Consider the following 6,000-nt stretch of genomic DNA (forward strand, 5'->3'; position numbering starts at 1 on the left):
TTGTTCTACCAGTTACTGTGAGAAAGATGAAGTCTTCAAATATAATTATGAGTCTTTCTATTTATGTTTTCATTTCTGTTTTGCTTTGCATATTTTGAAATTCTGTTGTTAGGTATATACTCGTTGAGGAATATGCTATCTTCTTGGTGAATTAAAATCTGTTATCATTATGTGATGTTGTCAATCTTTTCTACTGGTTATTTTCGTTGATCTAAAGTCTACAGTAACATATTAGCATAGCTTTCTTTTAACTAGGGTTTAAGTGGTATATCTTTTCCCCATTTTTTTTCTTTTAAGCTATCTATATCATTATATTTAAAGTGTGACACTTGTCGACAGCACATAAGTCCATCATTTGTGCAATCCAATTTGACAATCTCTACTTAATTGGTGTACTTAGCATTTTACAAAGCTAATTAAATGGATTTTTCCTTGCCAAAAACCTGAGCTAAGAAATCTGAAAAGACTCATGATGCATTGGTCTTTTGCCTCCTTTACAGAAAGTCAGTTAAGCTACAAGTTTGAAAAATTACTATATATTCAAGCTGTAAGCCTCTTACTGTTAACATCTGGAAAAAGATATGACAGATCATAAAGTTTAAGAACTGAGAGGAATCGTGCAGATCATTTTATCAAAATTCTTCACTTAAGATTAAGCAACTGAGACTAGGAGAGATGTAATGACTAGCCTAATATCAGCCAGCTCATAGCCTAATAGGAACCTGGAATCCAGATGAGTTAATTTTGCTAAAGCTATTTTCTCTACTCCACTCCAGTACATTGTCTGGGGCACTTCTTATGACTCAGACCAGTCCTCAAGGATGGCCTCCAGAAAGCAAAGGGATAAACTTGGGCCAAATTATGTTTATATACCAAAGTGGTATCTAAATTAGTCAGTTAATTCTCCCATTTTTTATAGCTATAATATTAGATGGTTGAGTAGTCTATCTTTAAAATGTAGTATTATAGGATCATATGGTATTTCTAGGTTTAATTTTTTGAGGACCCTCCTGTTTTCTTTTTTTAAAGATTTACTTTATTTGAGAGAGAGAGAGATGGAGCACGCCCACATGGGGGGAGAGGCAGAGGGAAAGGGAGAAGGAGAGAAGCAGACACCCAACTGAGCTTGAGCCATACGTGGGGGTCAATCTCACGATCCTGATATCATGACCTGAGCCAAAATCCAGAGTTGGACGCTTCACCAACTGAGCCACCCAGGCGCCCCAGGCACCTCCTGTTATTCACAGTGGCTGCACCAACTTACGTTCCCACCGAGGGTTACTTTTACTTCACATTCTCATCAGCGCTTGTCATTTGTTTGTTTGTTTGTTTGTTTGTTTATGTTAGCCATTGTAACAGGTGTGAAGTGATATCTATTGTTATTTTGATTTGTATTTCCCTGATGATTACTGATGTTGAGCACCTTTTCATGTGTCTATTTGCCATCAATATGCCTTCTTTGGAAAAATGTCTCTTAAGATCCTCTGCCTATTTTTAATTGGATTATTTGTTTCTTTGGTGTTGAGCTGTATAAGTTCTTTATGTATTTTTTATATTAATCCCAAATTAGATATAACATTTGCAAATATCTTCTTCCATTCAGAACACTATCTTTTTGTTTTGTTGATGGTTTTCTCTGCTGTGTAAAAGCTTTTTATTTTGGTATAGTCTCAACAGTTTATTTTTGCTTTTGTTTCCCTTACCTCAGGAGCTATATCTAGAAAAAATGTTGCTATGGCCAATGTCAGAAAAATTACTACATATGGTCTAAGAGTTTTATGGTTTCGGGTCTCACATTTAGGTCTTTAATCCATTTTTATTTTTGTGTATGGTATACAAAAGTGGTCCAGTTTCATTCTTTTACATGCATCTATCCAGTTTTCCCAGCACCATTTGAAGAGACTGTCTTTTACCTATTTTATCTTCTTGCCTGCTTTGTCATAGATTAATTGACCATATAAGCATGGGTTTATTTCTGGGCCCTCTACTTTTTTTTTCCACTGATCTATGTATCTATTTTTATGCCAGTACCATATTGTTTTGATTACTACAGCTTTGTAATATATCTTGAAATCTGGAATTGTGAAACCTCTGTCTTTGTTCTTCTACCGGGTATTTACCCAAAGAAAATGAAAACACTAATTTGAAAAGATATATACACCCCTATGTTTTTTGTAGCATTATTTACAATAGCCAAGATGTCAAAGCAGCCCAAGTGTCCATTGATAGATGAGTGGATAAAGAAGATGTGTTACACACATACACACACACACACACACACACACACACGAATATTACTCAACCATAAAAAAGAATGATTCTTGCCATTTGTGACAACATGGATAGACCTAGAGTGTATTGTGCTAAGTGAAATATGTCAGATAGATGAAATCATATGGTCTTGTCTATCTCAATATGTGGAATCTAAAAAACAAACGAATAAACAAAAAGTAGAATCAGACTTATAAATACAGAGAACAAACGGATGGTTGTCAGAGGGAAGAGGGAGTGAGGGAATGGGGAAAATGGGTGAAGGGGAGTTGGAGACACAGACTGTGAAAGCACTGTTAAACCAGGTATAAACAGGCTGGCTGCATGACAATCTTCTCTCTTCCCCCACCCTTCTAAATTCCCAGGGCTTAAAAATTGCAACTTAAGCAAACTGTGTCCCTCCAGTGTTACTTCTGAGAGTTCAGAGATAAACCTCTGACAACCAGATGTTTTCTAGTGAGGCAGTGACCTGTAGAACTTGGTGACAGTGTCTCTTTAGTGCCAAAGACTCTGTCCTGGTCATCTCCCCCTTCTTTAACACACAGGGAGGCCTTGACTATGTTTTGTTAGAGTTTATCTTCTACAATAATTTGTGAGAAAAATATCCCATTTAAAGTTCTACTAGTGGTTAATTTATAGTTTTTTCACAAATATTCATTTGTAGTCATTATTTTTATATACCCACAAAAGAATTTTTATCTAACACGTACCAGTCAAAAAAATTTAACACATTTATTTCTTGGGGATTTTGTTTTGTTCGTTGATTAGTTTGATTTGTTTTTTTCAGTTTACTGAGCTTTCTTAGACTGCCATTTTTTTTTTCTGGAGTAATTAACCCTGTTATTTAAAATATGAAAATTGTCAATGTCAAAATATTTTCATACTTATCATTATAATCCTATTTAATCAAATACTCATATTTGCTATGTCAACATTTCTCCCACAAGTGGTTCGTTATTTTATTCAATTTTCCTTTGTGCTTTATTGGCCTCAATACTTAACAACTAATCACTGCCATTAGTTGAGTGCTAGGATATGCCAGCCACTATTCTAAATGCTTTAAATGCATCAACTTATTTAATCTTCACAATATCATTATGAGATGGTATTATAATAACCATTGTAAAGATAAGAAAATTGTGGCTTAGAAAGATTAAGTAAATTGCTCTATGTCATGAAGATTTAAACTCAGTCCAATTCCAATTTTAAATTCTAGGCAAAAGAAAAATCTCTAACAAAGAGGGATAATGATACAACTATCATGGACATTCACTTAACAGTACAAATATATATCAAAATGTATTTAAGCAACAACCTACAAATCAAGAAAAAAAGGAGAAATGAGAAAATACAATTTGAAAATTTAGTATGATACCACCTCAGAAATTCATAAGGCCCTCCAAAATAGTCTTAGACATCAATGATCTCAACAATATAATTAATGAGTCTATGCTATTAAGTACACATAAGGAATTCTATATCCTACAAGTGGGAAATATCAATTGCTCTTCAGCAGAAGCAGAACATTTGGGAAAATAGCTAATAGGATACAAAGGCAGACTCAATATATTCCAAAGGATCAATAACACACTGTGTTTATTAACCATAAAAAGAAAGGTATAAATTAATAACAGAAAGAGAGCTAACTATTATGTTTGCAAATCAGTGTATTATCAAATAACCTGTGTCTTATGGAAGAAAGAATAATAATAAATATTTGAAGCTGAATTATAATAAAAACACATCAGAGTGTGTGTGAAAGCAATATGTAGGAGTATTCCTATAGCCTTAAATGCATTTATTTTAAAAACAAGAAATGATTTAAAATATAAATATCCAACTCAAGAAGTTGGAATATGAGTAGGAGAGAAGTCCAAAGACACAACAAAGGACTAAAATTATGGTTAAAATAAATGAGACCTCGGAGGTCTCCTGCAAAAGAAAATCCATAGAGTGTAACAAAATCAAACCTATTTTCCTGAGAAGATTTATAAGATAGATAAACCTTTGACAAGACTAACAAAGAAAAACAAGAGAGAAGGTATTACTGTGTGAAATACAGAATGAGAAGGGGAACTCTGGACACAATAGAAATATAGTAATAATAAAGGGAATAATAAAAATAATCTAATGCATAGCTGATATGGACAACTTCCTAGAAAAAATATAAAATGCCAAAACTGGCTGAAACATATATAAAACCTCAAAGTCTTAAGCCTTTAAAATTATTGAACAATTTATCAAGAAATTCATCTCCCCAAAATGCCAGTGAATGTGTAAACTGGTACAGCCACTTGGGAAAGCAATATGGCAGCAGCCAGTGGTCCCACTCCATGGGCTTTATATCCCAAAGAAGCTCTCACACAGGTCTAAACTAATTATATGAACATGTGGCACAGAGATAGAGCTTAAAACACATTATGGTCTTTTGAAAGTATGAAACAACAAAGTCTAGAGCTTGTTATTTATATTAAAAAAACACATGCGGTTCACAAAAAATACAATTTTAAAATAGCACATGTGAAAAAAATAAAACAAGTATCTTGAGATGGTTGCAGTCCAGGGGATTGAGATCCATAATGGGAATGGGGACTAGGGATTAAGAAAACTTTTAAAAATCTTTTAGAAGGGAAAATTTTTGGGAAAATTTGGGAAAATTTGGGAAAATTTTTAAAAGATCCTTCTTTCTAACCACCTTATTGACTCACAATACATACCCTAGATATGACATCTCCACTAAAAGAAAAATCAAATTATGTAAGTGTTTCAATTTTAGGATTAATGTTCTTGAAAAATGCTTTAATTTTGGTAAAATGTTATTACTCTTATATCTGCCAATAGTTTTGCTCTCAAACGTTAATCAATTCTAAGCAACATAAATGTTAATGGCTTCCTTAACCATGTTTTCATTATTTTGGAAAATTTTCAAATATCATGAAAGTGTATTACTGGAGTTCATAATTTCTTCACATATTTCTACTGTTCCTCTCCCCTGGATGCCTTCTTTACAATGTGGAAAAGTCTAGGCACATAGTTAGATCATTCTTATTACAGCAGTTCTTATTGTTAGCATAGCTAGCATGTCAGAGATCAATATTATTAATTTATATTACTTTTAAATTTATTTTTGAATCAGATGTCACTAAAGAAATTGGATATTTTTTATTTTTGTTTGTTCATGAAAGAATAATACATTTAGTTTGAGTAAACTATTGTTCTTCTGGCCTCTATTTCATTTATTTCCACTCTGATCTTTAGTTCTTTCCTTCTGCTAACTTTGGATTTAGCTAAAGCAATTATGAGAGAGAAGAACAAGCCCAAAGCATCACATTTTATGATTTCAAACTATACTACCAGGGGATAGCAATTAAAACAGTATGGTAGTTAAAAATCGTCACATAGATCAAAGGAACAGAAGAGTTAAAGTCATGCATATATCAAGTCAACTAGTAATTGGCAAGAAAGCCAAGAGCATCCAACATAGAAAAAAAGTTGTCTCTTCAACCGATGGTTGCTGAAAAAACTGGAGAAACACATACAGAAAAATGACATTGGACCCATATCTTATACCACTTACAAAAATTAACTTGAAATGGATCAAAGACCTAAGCATAAACCTGATACCATAAAATTCCTAGGAGAAAATATAAGAAGAAGCTCCTTGAAATTGGTCTCAAGACTGATTTTTTGGATATGAAACCAAAACACAAATCAACAAAAGTAAAAATC

This window comes from Zalophus californianus, chromosome 6, assembly GCF_009762305.2.
Source record: "Zalophus californianus isolate mZalCal1 chromosome 6, mZalCal1.pri.v2, whole genome shotgun sequence".
Lineage (NCBI taxonomy): Eukaryota > Metazoa > Chordata > Mammalia > Carnivora > Otariidae > Zalophus > Zalophus californianus.